At 47.3% G+C, this 15,950-nt stretch overlaps 1 pseudogene across 1 annotated transcript in view; it reads left to right on the top strand.

Annotated features, from left to right (window-relative positions):
• LOC308513789 (arf-GAP with Rho-GAP domain, ANK repeat and PH domain-containing protein 1-like) overlaps positions 1–12,681 on the top strand; it is a 17,243-nt pseudogene extending 4,562 nt beyond the window's left edge. Inside the window, exons 2-3 of the transcript in view lie at positions 4,228–7,208; positions 11,911–12,681. The product of the transcript in view is annotated as an arf-GAP with Rho-GAP domain, ANK repeat and PH domain-containing protein 1-like (transcript). The remainder of the gene's footprint in view (positions 1–4,227; positions 7,209–11,910) is intronic.
• Positions 12,682–15,950: the final 3,269 nt, after the last annotated feature.

Genomic DNA, 15,950 nt, shown 5'->3' with positions numbered 1-15,950 from the left:
AAAGGGAACCCTAGTACACTGCTGGTGGGAATGCACATTGGTGCAGCCACTAACTAAGGAAAATAGAATGGAGTTTCCCCAAAATATTAAAAATGGAACTAACATTTGACCCAGTGACCTCACTTCTAGAATGTATCCTAAGAAACATGAAACACCAATCAGACAGAAATAATATATGCACCCCTAGGTTCATAATATTGTTATTTACAATAGCGAAGTTTTGGGAACAGCCCAAGTGCCCATCAGTAGGTGAGTGGATAAAAAAAGCTGTGGTACATTTACACCCTGGAATGCTATGCAGTTGTAAAAAAGAAGGATCTCGCTGAAACCGGTTTGGCTCAGTGGATAGAGCATCGGCCTGTGGACTGAAGGGTCCCAGGTTCGATTCCAGTCAAGGGCATGTACCTGGGTTGCGGGCATATCCACAGTGGGAGATGTGCAGGAGGCAGCTGATCGATGTTTCTCTCTCATCGATGTTTCTGACTCTCTATCTCTCTCCCTTCCTCTCTGTAAAAAATCAATAAAATACATATAAAAAAAAAGAAGGATCTCTTACCTTTTGAGACATCAGGGAGGGAGATGCAGACTATTAGGCTAAGTAAAATAAGCCAGTCAGAAAAAGACAAATATCACATGATCTCACTTATTTTTGGAATCTAATGAACAAAATAAATTGACCAACAAAGTAAATCCAATGACATGGAGACATGGAAGAGACTGACATATCTCAGAGGAATTGCAGTGGGGGGCTGGACTGGATGAGCTAAACCAAAGAACTTATATGCATACTAAAGGCCTGGTGCATGAAATTCATGCACTGGCGTGGGACCCTCATCCCCACCTGAGCCCTCTCACAGTCCAGGACCCCCTAAGAGGATGTCTGCCTGCTGGCTTAGGCCCAATCCTCTAGCAGTCCAGGGTTCTCGCAGTCTGGGACCACTTGCTCCTTACCGCCCACCTGCAGCAGATGCAGGAGAGGCTCCCGCCACTGCCACTGTGCTTGCCAGCTGCGCTCGCTGCTCCTTAGCACTTCCATGGAGGTGGGAGAGGCTCCCATCACTGCCACTGAGCTTGCCAGCCATGAGCCCGGCTTCTGGCTGAGTGGCACTCCTCCTGTGGGAGCACACTGGCCACCAGGGGGCAGCTCCTGCATTGAGCATCTGCCCCCTGGTGGTGAGTGCATATCATAGTGACTGGTTGTTCCACCAGTCATTCTGCCATTCAGTCGATTTGCATATTAGGGTTTTATTATATAGGACTAGAGGCCCAGTGCATGCATTTGTGCACCAGTGGGGTCCCTCAGCTTGGCCTGCACCCTCTCGCAATCCAGGACCCCTAGATGGATGTTGGACTGCCAGTTTTGGCCCAATCCCGGTAGGCCTGTGGGGATAGGGCTGAAACCGGCAGTCCAACATTCCCTGAGGGATATAATAGTGCCTGAAGCAGCAGGTGGCCAGGGAGGAGCCCAAGCCAGAGCTAGACACCGCTTCCGCTCATCCTGGTCCTGCTGTGCCTGCCACTGCCACTTCCACTGCTTGGTAGCACTACTGTGGAGCCAGGAGAGGCTTGCACCACCACAGCTGCACTCCTCAGCTGTTGAGTCCAGCTTCTGGCTGAGCGGTGCTCCCACTGTGAAAACACACTGACCACCAGGTGGGCAGCTCCTGCATTAAGCGTCTGCCCCGGTGATCAGTGTGCATAATGGCGACTGGTCGACTGGTCGTTCAGTCGTTTTGTCGTTAGGTCACTTAGGCTTTTATATAGAGATATGCATAGACCATGGACAAGACAATAGTATGGTGAAGGCCTAGTGTGGGATAGAGGCTTGGTGGAGGGAGAAGGGCGGGGGGGAGATTGGGGACATCTGTAATACTGTAAACAATAAGGAAATATATATATTTCCTCTGAAAAGAATATATTTTAGCTGATACTTGAAATATGAGAAAGAACCAGGCATATGAAGAGCTGAAACTGTAAGGGGAAAAAGTTCCGAAAAATGGGAATGGCAGAATAAATTTGGTTCCTCTAAAACCAGAAAGAAGTCTGGAGCTAGGTGGCCAGGGAAGAGGGGTATAAAATGAGATCCAAGGGGAAAGCAAGAGCCAGGTTGCTCAGATTCTTTAGGCCATGGGAAAGAGTTTGGATTTTATCCTAAGTGTAGTGGAAAGCCACCGAGTAATCAGAAAGCCATCAGAGGATGGGGTGATACAATCAGATTTCCGTTTTTTAAATATTAGCTTCTATGGGAAGAATTTATCCTCAGAGCATTGAAACCTGTTAAAAGTCTTTGGTTGTGCTTGCTTTGATATTGTTCCACTAAAATTGGAATAATACAGAGTTTAGGTGGCCCCTGTGTAGCAATGATACTCAAATTCTTGAATCATTTTGTGCTTTTTAAAGAAAAGTACAAATGGGGAGGAAACAGATCCAGGAAATACCCAAAAGCAAGTCACCAAAGTTTTTAAAACTACACAAAATAACAAATGGGAACTCTTTGAGTTAGAAAATTTTCTTGAAAATTTTTTGAGATTTCTTGAAATCTCATTCTAAGATTTCAATAAAACTAATTTCACATAAAGAAAAATCTCAAGGTCAAATCATGTACAGATTTATCATAAGGATAAAAGAGAATAAGGAGCAAAATAATATCCCTGCAGACAATTAAAACACAATAGAAAGATAGGCCCACAAAGCAGTTCAAAACTAACTTACTATTTCAATATGATAGGAGACATTAAGAAAGGTATATAAAACATAAAAGAAAACATAAATCACAATTAGAAAAACTCAGAAATGCGGTAGCAGCCAAAACCGGTTTGGCTCAGTGGATAGAGCATCGGCCTGCGGACTGAAAGGTCCTAGGTTCGATTCCGGTCAAGGGCATGTACCTGGGTTGCTGGCACATCCCCAGTGGGAGATGTGCAGGAGGCGGCTGATCGATGTTTCTCTCTCATCGATGTTTCTAACTCTCTATCTCTCTCCCTTCCTCTCTGTAAAAAATCAATAAAATATATTAAAAAAAAAGATAAAAAAAAAAAAAAAGAAATGCGGTAGCAGAGAAAAATCAGTTTTAAAAATTATTTCAGAATTTAAGATTAAACTGGAAAAAGACACAAGAATGAATAAACATAAGAAGCAATGCCTTAAGAAATACAAAAGATTAAGAAAGGAACATTGAAAAAATGTAAAAAATGAATAAAAAAAGAATCTGATAGAAAGTAACAAATATTAAAGACTGAAAATGCAGATAATCACTCAGACATGAAAAAGAATTAAATCTTACCATTGAGACAACATGGATGGATGTAGAGGCTATTATAAGTGAAATAAGTCAGACAGAGAAAGACAAATACCATATGATTTTACTTATATGTGGATCTAAAAGAACAAAATAAATGAACAAGCAAAACAGAAACAGACTCATAGATACAGAAAACAAATTTATAGATGCCAGATGGGAGGGGGGTTGAGAGGGAGGGTTGAAAAAGATGAAGAGATTAAGAAGTACAAATTAACAGTTATAAAGATAGTCACAAAGATGTAAAGTACAGCTTAGGAAATACTGTCATACTGTAATAACTATGTATTGTAATAACTATGTATAACTAGACTTATCAGGGTGATCACTTTGTAAGTTATATAAATCTCTAATCAGTACATGGTACACCTGAGACTAATGTAATGTATGTAATGTTTTAATTGAAAAATTAAACATAAATTGAAAAAAAGTAAAATGCAGATAATATGAGTCCCTGAAGAAGAAAACTAAAACAAGAGAACAGAATGAATACTAAAAACTGTAATTCAGGAAAACATGTATGAAATTAAAAAAGAAAAATTGAAGCCACATATTTAAAGCACATTTTGTACATGAGAATATCAACCTTAGAATGACCAAGAGATCATCTAGTAAAATGACTGAGGGAAAGGAGGAGACAGAGCAGTAGGAAAGGAGGAATGTTTGGCTTCTAGAAAAAAAGAACACATAACTCAAAAGGAAAGAAAGTTAGATTATCATCAAAATTTTAAAAAGAACATTTATGCCAAAAGTAAACGCTGCCGGCGGGGTGGGCGCGCCCAGCCTGAGGCTGCAAGTTCACTGCTGCGGGAGGAGTGTGGTGGGGCCGGAACCTGGGTCTCCTCATGGTCTTTGCTCAGAGCAGTTACCACCTCAGGCCAAGGTGAGCAGCTGTTCAGAGTAACTGGGAGGACCAGTGTCCTGGGCAGCCGAGCAGCCTTCCCTACAAAGAAGAGGAGATAACTGTCATCACCACTGTCAGCCTCTCCCCAGCCAGAACCTGAGGAGCCCCGGGTCACCTTCCACCGGGAGCCTCTCCAGCCTCCTTCTCCCAGCCTCCCAGATATTCCCCCAAAGCCTCTTCATCGGTTCCCAGAGTGCAATGACCCTGACTATGATGAGACCCCAGAGGAGGGCCAGGAGTCCAAGAAGGAGGAGCCTTCAGTAAGCTAAGTCCCATGTGCCGTGCATGTGGCCAGTCTGCTGAGAGAGGGGGAGGAACTGTCAGATGACCAAGGGGATGAAGAAGAGGATGACCAGGCCTACCACGGCATCCCCAATGGTGGATGGCACACCAACCACCTGAGCTCATCCTTGCCCAGCAGCCTCCTGATCCCCCAGCTCCCACCCCATCCCATGGATCGACTGCCCGGGGTCCCCACCCCCATCGCACAGGTCATCAAGTCTGGCTGGTTGGACAAGAACCCATCGCAAGGATCTTATATATATCAGAGGCGATGGGTGACACTGGATGTGGAGTACCTGCGATACTTTGATAGTAACAAGGACTCCTACTCTAAGCGTTTTATCTCTGGCCTGCATCTCCCGTGTGGCTGCCATTGGGGACCAGAAGTTTGAAGCGATCATGAGCAATCAGATCTTTGCCTTCCGGGCAGAGAGTGATGTGGAGCAGAAGGAGTGGATGAAGGCCCTGCAGCATGCCCGGGCCAGCTATCTAGTGCTTCTCTGTTGGGTGTTCAAGGCTCAGAGCTGCCTGACTTTTGCTGGCAGCCTGGAGCTGCATGGCATCAAGAATAAACTGTATGTGGCTGTAGCTGGGGACAAAGTGCAGCTTTACAAGAATCTGGAGGAGTACCACCTGAGCATCGACATCACTTTCATAGACATGAGCGAGGGCAATGTGAAGGAAGTGGGCCGGCGTAGCTTCAATCTCACTACCCTGTACCGCATCTTCAGCTTCTCAGCCGAAACAGAACTAGAGAAGGAACAGTGGCTGGAGGCCATGCAGGGAGCCATTGCCGAAACCCTGTCTACCTCAGAGGTGGCTGATCACATCTGGGCCGTGGCCCCCAACAGATGCGGGGCTGCCCAGCATGACTGGGCTTCCATCAACCTCTGTGTCGTCATCTGCAAGCGCTGTGTGGGGAAGCGCCATGGCATGGGTGCTGGCGTCTCCAAGGTGCAGAGCCTGAAGATGGACAGAAAGGTGTGGACAGAAACACTCATCGAGCTCTCTTAGAGCTGGTCAGTGGCGCCGGGAACTGCTTCTGGGGAGCCAGCATGCCTCCTAGTGAGGCCCTGCAGCACCACAGCAGCCACAGTGCCCTGCGGAGTCACCTGGAGCCAAATACCTCGAGGGCAAGTACCGCCATTACCATCCTCTCTTTGGCAACCAGGAGGAGCTGGACAAGGTCCTGTGTGCCGCAGTCACTACCACAGACCTGGCCGAGACCCAGGCACTCCTGGGATGTGGAGCTGGGGTCAATTGCTTCTCAGGGAGCCCAGAGGCTCCCACATCCGTGGCTCTTGCAGAGCAGGCGGGGCAGACACTGCAAATGGAATTCCTTCAGAACAACCGGACCACAGAGGTACCTCGGCTGGATTCGATGAAGCCCCTGGAAAAGTACTACTCAGTTGTCCTGCCAACTGTGAGCCACAGTGACTTCCTCTACAAGACCACTTCCACTGCCAAGCTGCTGCAGGAGCGCTGTGCCCAGGAAGAATTCAGCCGATGCTGGTACGTCCTTAGTGACAGGGTCTTGAGCTACTATGAGAATGAGAGGGCAGTGACCCCCAATGGGGAGATTTGGGCCAGCAAGATTGTGTACCTGGCAGTGTCCCCTCCTGACACCCATGGCTTTCAGCACACCTTTGAGGTATACACGGAGGGAGAGCGACTATATCTGTTTAAACTAGAGAGTGTGGACCTGGCTCGTGAGTGGGTCAAGTGCATTGCTAAGGCGTTCGTGCCTCCCCTGGCTGAGGATCTGCTGGCCTGGGATTTTGAATGGCTTGGGCGCCTACCCTACAAAGCTGGCCTGAGCCTACAGCAGGCCCAGGAGGGCTGGTTCTCTCTCACGGGCTCTGAGCTCCATGCCATCTACCCAGAGGGGCCTTACAAGGAGCCATTGCAACTGCGGAAACTGCAGGAGCTTTCTGTCCAAGGGGACAGCGAGAACCAGGTGTTGGTGCTGGTGGAGAGAAGGACACTGTATATCCAGGGAGAACAGCGACTGGACTTTGCAGGCTGGCTGGGGTCCATCCAGAAAGCAGCAGCCAGCTTGGTGGATACACTGTCAGAGCAGCAGCTGGGAGACTCGGACATCCCAGTGATAGTGTACCACTGCGTGGACTACATCACGCAGTGTGGCCTGACCTCCGAGGGAATCTCCCGCAAGAGTGGACAGACTTCGAAGACACAGCAGCTGCTGGAGAGCCTGCGGTAGGATGCTCGCTCTGTGCACCTCAAGGAGGGCGAGCAACATGTGGACAATGTCTCCTCTGCGCTCAAACGCTTCCTGCGAGACCTGCCTGATGGGCTCTTCACTGGAGCCCAGCGCCTATTCCGGCTGGAGGCTTCAGAGATTGAGGATGAGGAGGAGAAGGTCTCCAGGTACCGAGGGCTCCTGGTGCGTCTGCCACCAGTCAACCAGGCCACAGTGAAGGCCCTTATCAGCCACCTGTACTGTGACCAGTGCTTCTCTGACATGAACCAGATGAACACACACAACCTGGCTATTGTGTTTGGGCTCACGCTCTTCCAGACAGATGGGCAGGACTACAAGGCTGGCCATGTGGTGGAAGACCTCATCAACCACTATGTGGTGGTATTTAGTGTGGACGAGGAGGAGCTGAGGAAACAGCGGGAAGAGTCACTGCCATTGCAAAGATGCATGTGGCTGATACTGCCAGTGGGACACAGAAGGCAGAGGCTGAGCAGCATATCAAGATCCCAGCATCCAAGGGGGAGACAAGATGGCGGTGGAATAGGCAGATGTGTCCCAAGGCTTGTCCTGGAGCAAATAGAATGAGCAGCTGAAACAAATAACATCCACCCCGAATTGGCGAAGAAGACTCAGCTGGTGAGACAGTTTGCAGCCAGGAAGGGCAGAGTTTCCCTGGAAAGTCCAGGGCATTGCAACCACGTGAGCAGCAGACATGTGAGCAGCCCACTCCTGTCCGAGGAGCATCAGCCCCGCGAGCAGCCCGCCCCAAGCATAAGAGCAGCAGCCTCACGTGGCCTGCCCCTGTCCAAGGAGCAGCAGCTGTGTGAGCAGCCTGCCCCCATCTGATGAGCAGCAGTTCTGCGAGCAACCCATCCCCACTCAAGGAGCAGCAGGAGCCCACCCCGGTCTGAGGAGCAGCAGCCCTGCGCAGCCCGCACCGGTCCGAGGAGCAGAGCCACACACAGCCTGCACCTGTCCAATGAGCAGCAGTCGGGTGAGTGGCCCGTCTGAAGAGAAGCAGCCACGCGTGCAGCTCACTCTTGTCCAAAAAGCAGCAGCCGCACAAGCAGCCCATCTTCCATCCTAAGAGCAGCAGCCACATGAGCAGCCTACACTTCTCCGAGGAGCAGCAGCCTTGCAATCAACCTGCCCCTGTCCAAGGAGCAGTAGCCTCACAAGTAACTCGCCCCACCAGAGGAACAACAGCAGCATGCAGCCAGCCTCCATCCAAGGAACAGCAGTTTCGTGATCAGCACACCCTCTGTCTGAGGAACAGCAGCTGTGTGAGATGCCTCCCCCGACCAGCCAGAGGAGCCACCACGGCTGCGAACAGACCCACCAGAGGAGCTGCTGCCAACTGAGGAGCAGCTGATACCAAAACCACCCAAGGAGCAACTGCAGCCTGAGGAGGCACTGCCACCCAAGGGAGCAGCCCCTGAAAGACTCAACATATAGATCTGTCGGTGAGATCAAACATGGGTAAAGATACAAATTATGAATAACAAATATGCATCTATCAACAAGTGAATCTAAGAATCAAGTGAATAAATAATCTGGTGATTATAATAGAATCAGGGACATAGAAAGGGAATGGACTGACTACTTTTTGGGGGGAAAGGGGTGTGGGAGATGCGGGAAGAGACTGGACAAAAATCGTGCACCTATGGATGAGGACAGTGGGTGGGGAGTGAGGGCGGAGGGTGGGGCGGGAACTGGGAGGAAGGGAGTTATGGGGGGGAAAAAGAGGAACAAATGTAATAATCTGAACAATAAAGATTTAATTAAAAAAATAAAAAGCTCCTGCACAGCAAAATAAACCATCAACAAAACTACAAGAAAGACCACTGCATGGGAGAACATATTTTGCAATGTTATCACCAATAAGGGTTTAATCTCCAACATTTATAGGGAACTCATACAATTTAACAAAAGGAAGATAAACTACCCAAACAAAAAATGGGCAAAGGAGAAACTAAGATGGCGGCATAGGTAAACACTGGGAAATTTCTGCCTCCCACAACAACTTCAAAAATACAACGAAAAGACAAAACAGACATCATCCAGAACTACAGGAAGGCTGGCTGAGTGTAAATTCTACAACTAGAAGGAAAGAGAAAAGCACACTGAGACTCAGAGGAGCTGCAGAAGTAAAGTGCAAAGGTACGGAGGCTCAAGCGCGCGCGTGGAAAGGGGCTAGTACCTGAGGCTGTTTTTTGAATCAGGAGGGAGTCATAAGCTCCCAACTGCTCTGAACTCTGGGTCTGGGAAGTCTCTGGGGACCCAGGACTCATACGGGGAGAAACTGGACTGTCTGGCAGCGGGCAGAACTCGGAACTTGAGGGCGGCTTTCCCTCAGAGGTGCTTGCAGCAATTATCGGGACACTGAGATGCACAACCCCTTAGGGCAGGGCTGAGGACCAGCCATAGCTGCTTGCTCCGCCCTTTGATTCCCTGAGACCCCGCCCCACCCAGGCTTCCCCAGAGGCTTTTGCATATGAACGCCCTGGCCCTTTGCAATCTGAAAATTACCTAACAAATTGCAGCTGGGCCAGACAGATCCAGAACTTCCAAGAGAAGGCCCAAGGCCCCACAGCAGCTTGCATTGCTTCACAGCTGGGCCTCATCAGGGCACCTCCAAACTCCAAAAAAGGAAGGGGAATCTGCAGTTCTCTTCGTAGCTCCTGCTGGGTAACCTCAGGAAGAGACTAAATTAGCACCTCCTTAGAGATCCAAGTGCCAGTGTACTCAGTGGTCAGAGGGGGACCATCCAGATTACAACTCCTCAGATCCATAAGGGACACATTCAGGGCGCAGACTCAGTGAGCACCAAAGCCCCACTGAAGCAAGTCTTGCCCCAGAAGGGTGTCTTCAGCACAGAAGTTCTCCCACTGCAGACACAGCTGATTCTCACTGCCAATTGGCCTGGAGGTCAATTCCTCCCAGTGATCCTACAACAATCAAGGCTTAACTACAACAAGACTGTGCACAAAGCCCACAAGGGTGTGCACCAAGAGTGTCCACCTCAGGTAACTGGGGAGGCTGAGCCACTGGGCCCTACAGGACACCTAGCACACAAAACCACTCTACCAACACAGGGAAGCATAAAAAATGCGGAGACAAAGAAACAGGTCACAAATGACAGAAATGGAGGAAATCAAACGACTGGATATAGAGTTCAAGGCCATGTTTATAAGGCTTTTCAAGAATTTTATGGAAACCGCCGATAAATTTAGTGAGGCCCTGGAGGATATGAAAAAAGACCAACTAGAAATTAAGCATACACTGACTGAAATAAAGAATAATATACAGACACCCAACAGCAGACCAGAGGAGCGCAAGAATCAAGTCAAAGATTTGAAATACGAAGAAACAAAAAATACCCAACCAAAAAAGAAAAAAGATTCCAAAAATATGAAGATAGTGTAAGGAGCCTCTGGGACAACTTCAAGCGTACCAACATCAGAATTATAGGGGTACCAGAAGAAGAGGGCAAGATATTGAAAATTTATTTGAAGAAATAATGACAGAAAACTTCCCCTACCTGGTGAAAGAAATAGACTTCCAAGTCCAGGAAGCACAGAGAACCCCAAACAAAAGGAACCCAAAGAGGACCACACCAAGACACATCATAATTAAAATGCCAAGAGCAAAAGACAAAGAGAGAATCTTAAAAGCAGCAAGAGAAAGACAGTCAGTTACCTACAAGGGAGTATCCATACGACTGTCAGCTGATTTCTCAACAGAAACCATGCAGGCCAGAAGAGAGTGGCAATGCCAAGAACCTACAACCAAGATTACTTTATCCAGCAAACCTATCATTCAGAAAAGAAGGTCAGATAAAGAGCTTCACAGATAAGAAAAAGCTAAAGGAGTTCATCACCACCAAACCAGCATTATATGAAATGCTGAAAGGTATTCTTTAAGAAGAGGAAGAAGAAAAAGGAACTCTTACCATTTGCCACAGCATGGATGGAACTGGAGAGCAGATAAATACCACATGATCTCACTCATTTGGGGAATATAATGAACAACATGAACTGATGAACAAGGACTGATCCAGAGACAGAGAGGCATTGATTGGATTGTCGGGCCTTGGAGGGAAGGTAGGGGAGGGTGGGGGTACAAGGGAAAGATCAACCAAAGGACTTATATGCAAGCATATAGGCCTAACCAATGGACATGGACAACAGGGGGAGAGGGGGGTGAGAGCATGAGTGGGGGGGGATAGGGGGCAACGTGGGGATAAGGACACATATGTAATATCTTAATCAATAAAAAATATATTTAAAAAAATGGGCAAAGGACCTATCTAGACACTTTTCAAATGAGGACATTCAGAAAGCCAAGAGACATGTAAACATGCTCAAAGTCACTAATCATCCGAGAGATGCAAATCAAAACAACAATGAGGTACCACCTCACACCTGTCAGAATGGCTATCATCAACAAATCAAACGACAAGTGCTGGAGAGGATGCGGAGAAAAAGAAACACTCGTGCCCTGCTAGTGGGAATGCAGACTGGTGCAGCCACTATGGAAGACAGTATGGAGTTTCCTCAAAAAGTTAAAAATGGAACTCCCATTTGACCCTGTGATCCCACTTCTAGGAATATATCCCAAGAAACCAGAAACACCAATCAGAAAGGATATATGCACCCCTATGTTCATAGCAGCACAATTTACCATAGCGAAGATCTGGAAACAGCCTAAGTGCCCATCAGTAGATGAATGGATTAGAAAATTGTGGTACATCTACACAGTGGAATACTACGCTGCTGTAAAAAAGAAGGAATTCTTACCATTTGCAACAGCATGGATGGACCTGGAGAGCATTACGCTAAGTGAAATAAGCCAGTCAGTGAAAGAAAAATACCACGTGATCTCACTCATTTATGGATAATTAAGACGATTATAAACTGATGAACAAAAATAGATACAGAGGCAGAGCAACATGGAACAGACTGTCAAACTACAGTGGGAAGGCCGAGGAGGGTTGGGGGCGGGGGGGGGAGGGTGGTAAGAGATCAACAGAAGGACTTGTATGCATGCATATAAGCATAACCAATGGACACAAGACACTGGGGAGGAGGGGCGGTAGGGGAAGCCAGGGAAAGGTCAAAAGGAGAGAAAAAAAAAGGAGACATATGTAATACTCATTGTAATACTTTAAGCAATAAAACAAAATTTTTTTAAAAAAAATAAAAGATCCCAGCATCCATGACAGCTGAGGAGCTGACCCTGGAGATCCTGGATTGCAGAAATGTGAGCATCAAGTAGAAGGACTATTGGACCTGCTTTGAGGTCAATTAGAGGAAGGAGACAGAGCTCCCCCTGCACTTTTCAGAGAAGGTGCTGCCCATCCTGCATGGGCTGGGCATAGACAGCTACCTGGTGGTGAAGAAGTACCAGTCCATGGAGGCCATGCTGCTGTACCTGGCCAGCCATGTGGGTGAAACCAAGCATGGCATGATGAAGTTCCGTGAGGACCGCAGCCTCCTGGACTTGGGCCTGGGCCTGCCCTCAGGTGGATTCCAGGATCGCTACTTCAGCCTCAACAGCAGCTGCCTGCGGCTCCACAGGAGATATGGAGCCAGAGGCCGTGGAGCGGGGCCTCTGAAACCAGTCACAGACCTGAGAAGGAGTGGCCCGTGAAGAGCCTCAAAGTCTATTTGGGAGTGAAGAAGAAACTCCAGCCACCCATCTGCTGGGGCTTCACTATGGTGCACAAGACAGAGAAACACGAGAAGCAGCAGTGGTACCTCTGCTGTGAGACACAGATGGAGCTCCCAGAGTGGTTCGCCACCTTTCTGTTTGCACAGCATGAGGCCCTCAGAGCCCTCATGCATGCCCCGGGTGGTCCCCGAGGTCCGGATGGGCAGCGTATCGCTGATTCCCCTGCGTGGCAATGAGAATGAAATGCTCCGGAGTGTGGCTGCCTTTGCTGCGGACCCCCTTTCTCTCCTGAGAAACATGTGAGTGCAGGAGCCAGTCCCTGGCTCTGGGATTCTTGCTGCCTGGAAGCCTTCCTGTTCAGACACCCTCATGCCCTGTGTGCCTGCCATGAGCCAGCAGAGAGCGCATGAGGAAGCTGCACCCCCACATTCCACATCCAGACTGCAGCATGGGGATCCCTGGCTGGGGTGGGGCAGCAGGGCCTATCTGAGGAGGAACACAGCATCTGCTCTGTCCAGGTGCTCAGCCCTCCTGGCCTGGTCTGCTCTCCCCCAGGGTCACCCACCCTGAGTTTGAGAGGTTGGAGAGATGGGCATCAATCAGGAGCTCTGGAGGGACACCATCCTTCCAGAGGCTCGAGGCTCTGGGGCCCCCCCTGGAAGGGAACCTGCCTCCTTGCACAAACAACAGAAAGCTGACACTAGAGGAACACTCATCTGGGGGAGGCCGGGGGAGCTCTTGAGTAAGTTTCTATAGGGCCATCCCCTGCCAGCCTAGTCACCCCCAACTGCCCTTCCCTGCTGGCCCAGTCACCTCTAACTGCCCTCCCTTGCCAGCCTGGTCGCCCCTAACTGCTCTCCTCTGTTGGCCTGGATCTTCCCTCTGACTTGCTGCCAGTGAGCTTCAACCCCAATGTCATCGTGCCTGCTGTCCAATGGTTGGGGACTCCTTAGCCCATAGGCTGGGTCTGCCTTGAGTTACACCTTGGTTGACCCTGTTCTGAGCTGTACTTCTTTCCCCCACAGACCTGGTCCTGCAGGTGTCAGCTGCAGGCTCCTCTGAATTTTGCCTCACTGTGCAATCTGGGATGGTGTCTATGGCAGGGACCCAAGCTGCTGTTTTACTGTTTGAATGTCTTTGTGTTTATTGTAGCTGATTTCTAGTATCATGCCATTGTAATCTGAGAAGATGCTTGATATTATTCCAATCTTCTTGAACTTATACTTAGTTTTTGTCATAACATGTGGTTTATCATCATGACCTATGTGCACTTGAGAAGAATGTATATTCTTCAGCTTTGTGTTGAAATGTTCTATAAATATCAATTAAATACATCTGATCTAGTGTGTCATTTAGGGTCAATGGTTCCTTGTTGAGTTTTTGTCTGTCCAATCTATCCAGTGAAGTTAGTGGGGTGTTGAAATCCCCTGATAAGACTATATTTCTGTCAATTTATCCCTTAAAAAAACTCCAAGAGTTTTTCTTTATATATTTATGTACTCCTATATAGGATGCATATATGTTTTCCAGTGTTTTATCCTCTAGTATCAATCTGTTAGGTATTATGTAATGACCTTCTATGTCTCTTGTTATGGCCTTTATTTTTAAGTCTGTTTTGTCAGATATAAGTATTGCTACCCCTGCTTTTTCATTTCCATTTGCATGGAACATTTTTTTCTCCATCCCTTTACTTTTATCCTGTATGAGTCTTTTGTTCTGAAGTGGGTCTCTTATAGACAGCATATTGGTCATGTTTTCTTATCCAGTTAGCTACCCTCTGTCTTTTGATTGGAGCACTAAATCTATATACACTTAAGGTTATTATTGATAGGAATTAATTGCCATTTTTATTCTTTATGCCTATGTTACTCTCTCTCCTTATTATCATAGCAGTCCCTTTAACATTTCTTGAATCACTGGTTTGGTTGTAGTAAACTCCATTAGCCTTATTTTGACTGGTAAGCTCTTATTTCACCATCTATTTTGAATGATAGCCTTGCTAGATAGAATAATCTTGGTTTCAGATCCTTGATTTCCATTACCATGAATACTTCATGCCATTCCCTTCTAGCCAGTAGAGTTTTTGTTGAGAAATCAGCTGACAGGCTTATGGGACCTCCTTTGCAGGTAACAAATTGCTTTCTCTTGCTGCCTTTAAGGTTTTTTCATTGTGTTTAATTTTTGACATTTTAATTATGATGTGTCTGGGCATGGACCTTTTTGGGTTCTTCTTCACTGGGACTCTCTGTGCTTCCTGAACTTGTGTCACTTTTTCCTTCACCATGTTAGGGAAATTTTCTGCCATTATTCCTTCAAACAGTTTCTCAATCCCTTGTTCACTTTCTTCTCCTTCTGGTATTCCTATGATGCAGATATTGTTATATTTCATGTTGCCTTTTAGCTCCCATAAACTTTCTTCCTGTTTTTTAAATTGTTTTCTCCTTTTGCTCTCTGATTGATTGATATTTTTCTACCCTGTGTCTTAATTTGAAGTTCCAGTCTTTGGCTTCCTCTAATCTGCTATTTATTTCTTCTAGTGTATTCTTTATTTCTTCTATGTCATTCTTCATTTCTGACTGGTTGTTTTTCATAATTCCTATATCTTTTTTCATGCTGTTGAGCATCCTTATAATCATTACTCTAAACTCTGTATCTGGTAAATTGCTTATACCCATTTCATTCAGCTCTTGCTCTGGAGAATTATCTTGTTCTTTCATTTGGGGTTTGTTTCTTTGTTTCCCATTTTGGATGCTTGTTTGGGTGTGTTTCTATGTATTAAGTAGATCTGCTATGACCCTCAGTCTTGGTAAGGTGGCCTTACATAGTAGATCACTTATGGGACCAGTGTTTCAGTATCCCTGATCACCAAACCTGGGTGCTCTAATAATGTCCCTGTTGCACATTATGTAGGCCCTCCTATTATAATTGAGTCTTGATTGCTATTGGATTATTCGTGCATGGGCTCAACCCTCAGCCTGGGTTCAGCCCCCAACACAGTCTGCAGGCAACATTCTGTGCAGTTGCTTATCACAGGAAGTGGAATTCTCCTCTGGAGTGTTTGGAGCCTGCCAATATCTACCTGTGGATATACTGCTTATGAAGCTTATTGGATCCTTCTCTGGTGTTGTCTGAAGCTGGCCACTGGGATTTATTGGTTTTGGACCTCTTCAGAGGGTCTCTGGTGTGAGCCAATTTCAGATGCTGTTTGTGACTGGCCATGACTACCCTGTTTGAATCTATCAGCAATTCACAGCTTGTGCCTCCCTCTGCTGTGGCTGGATGCATATGGAAAGGACCAAGTTGCACACCAAAGTCTGCTTTTTTTCTAGACCCAGGTCCAGTAGCAGGTCAGGCAAAGACTCAAAGTGCTCAGAGATTTGCCTCTGCCTGTAGGCTAATTGCTAGTCTCAGTCACTTAATGAGCCTCAGGCTGTGGAATTCAGCAGTGGGTAAACTCCACAGGGTGGGGCCTTCCAATGGGTGGAGCAATTGCTTCTCCCCCCCTCCCCCACCCACCAAATGCTAAATCTGCCTGGATGGCAAAGGTCTGCCTGAGAAAATTTTCTGTGCAA

The sequence above is a fragment of the Myotis nattereri genome (genome assembly GCF_964212035.1).
Source record: "Myotis nattereri genome assembly, chromosome: 2".
Classification (NCBI taxonomy): domain Eukaryota; kingdom Metazoa; phylum Chordata; class Mammalia; order Chiroptera; family Vespertilionidae; genus Myotis; species Myotis nattereri.
Note: the sequence above shows the minus strand (reverse complement) of the source record. Positions and strands in the feature narration are given on the sequence as shown.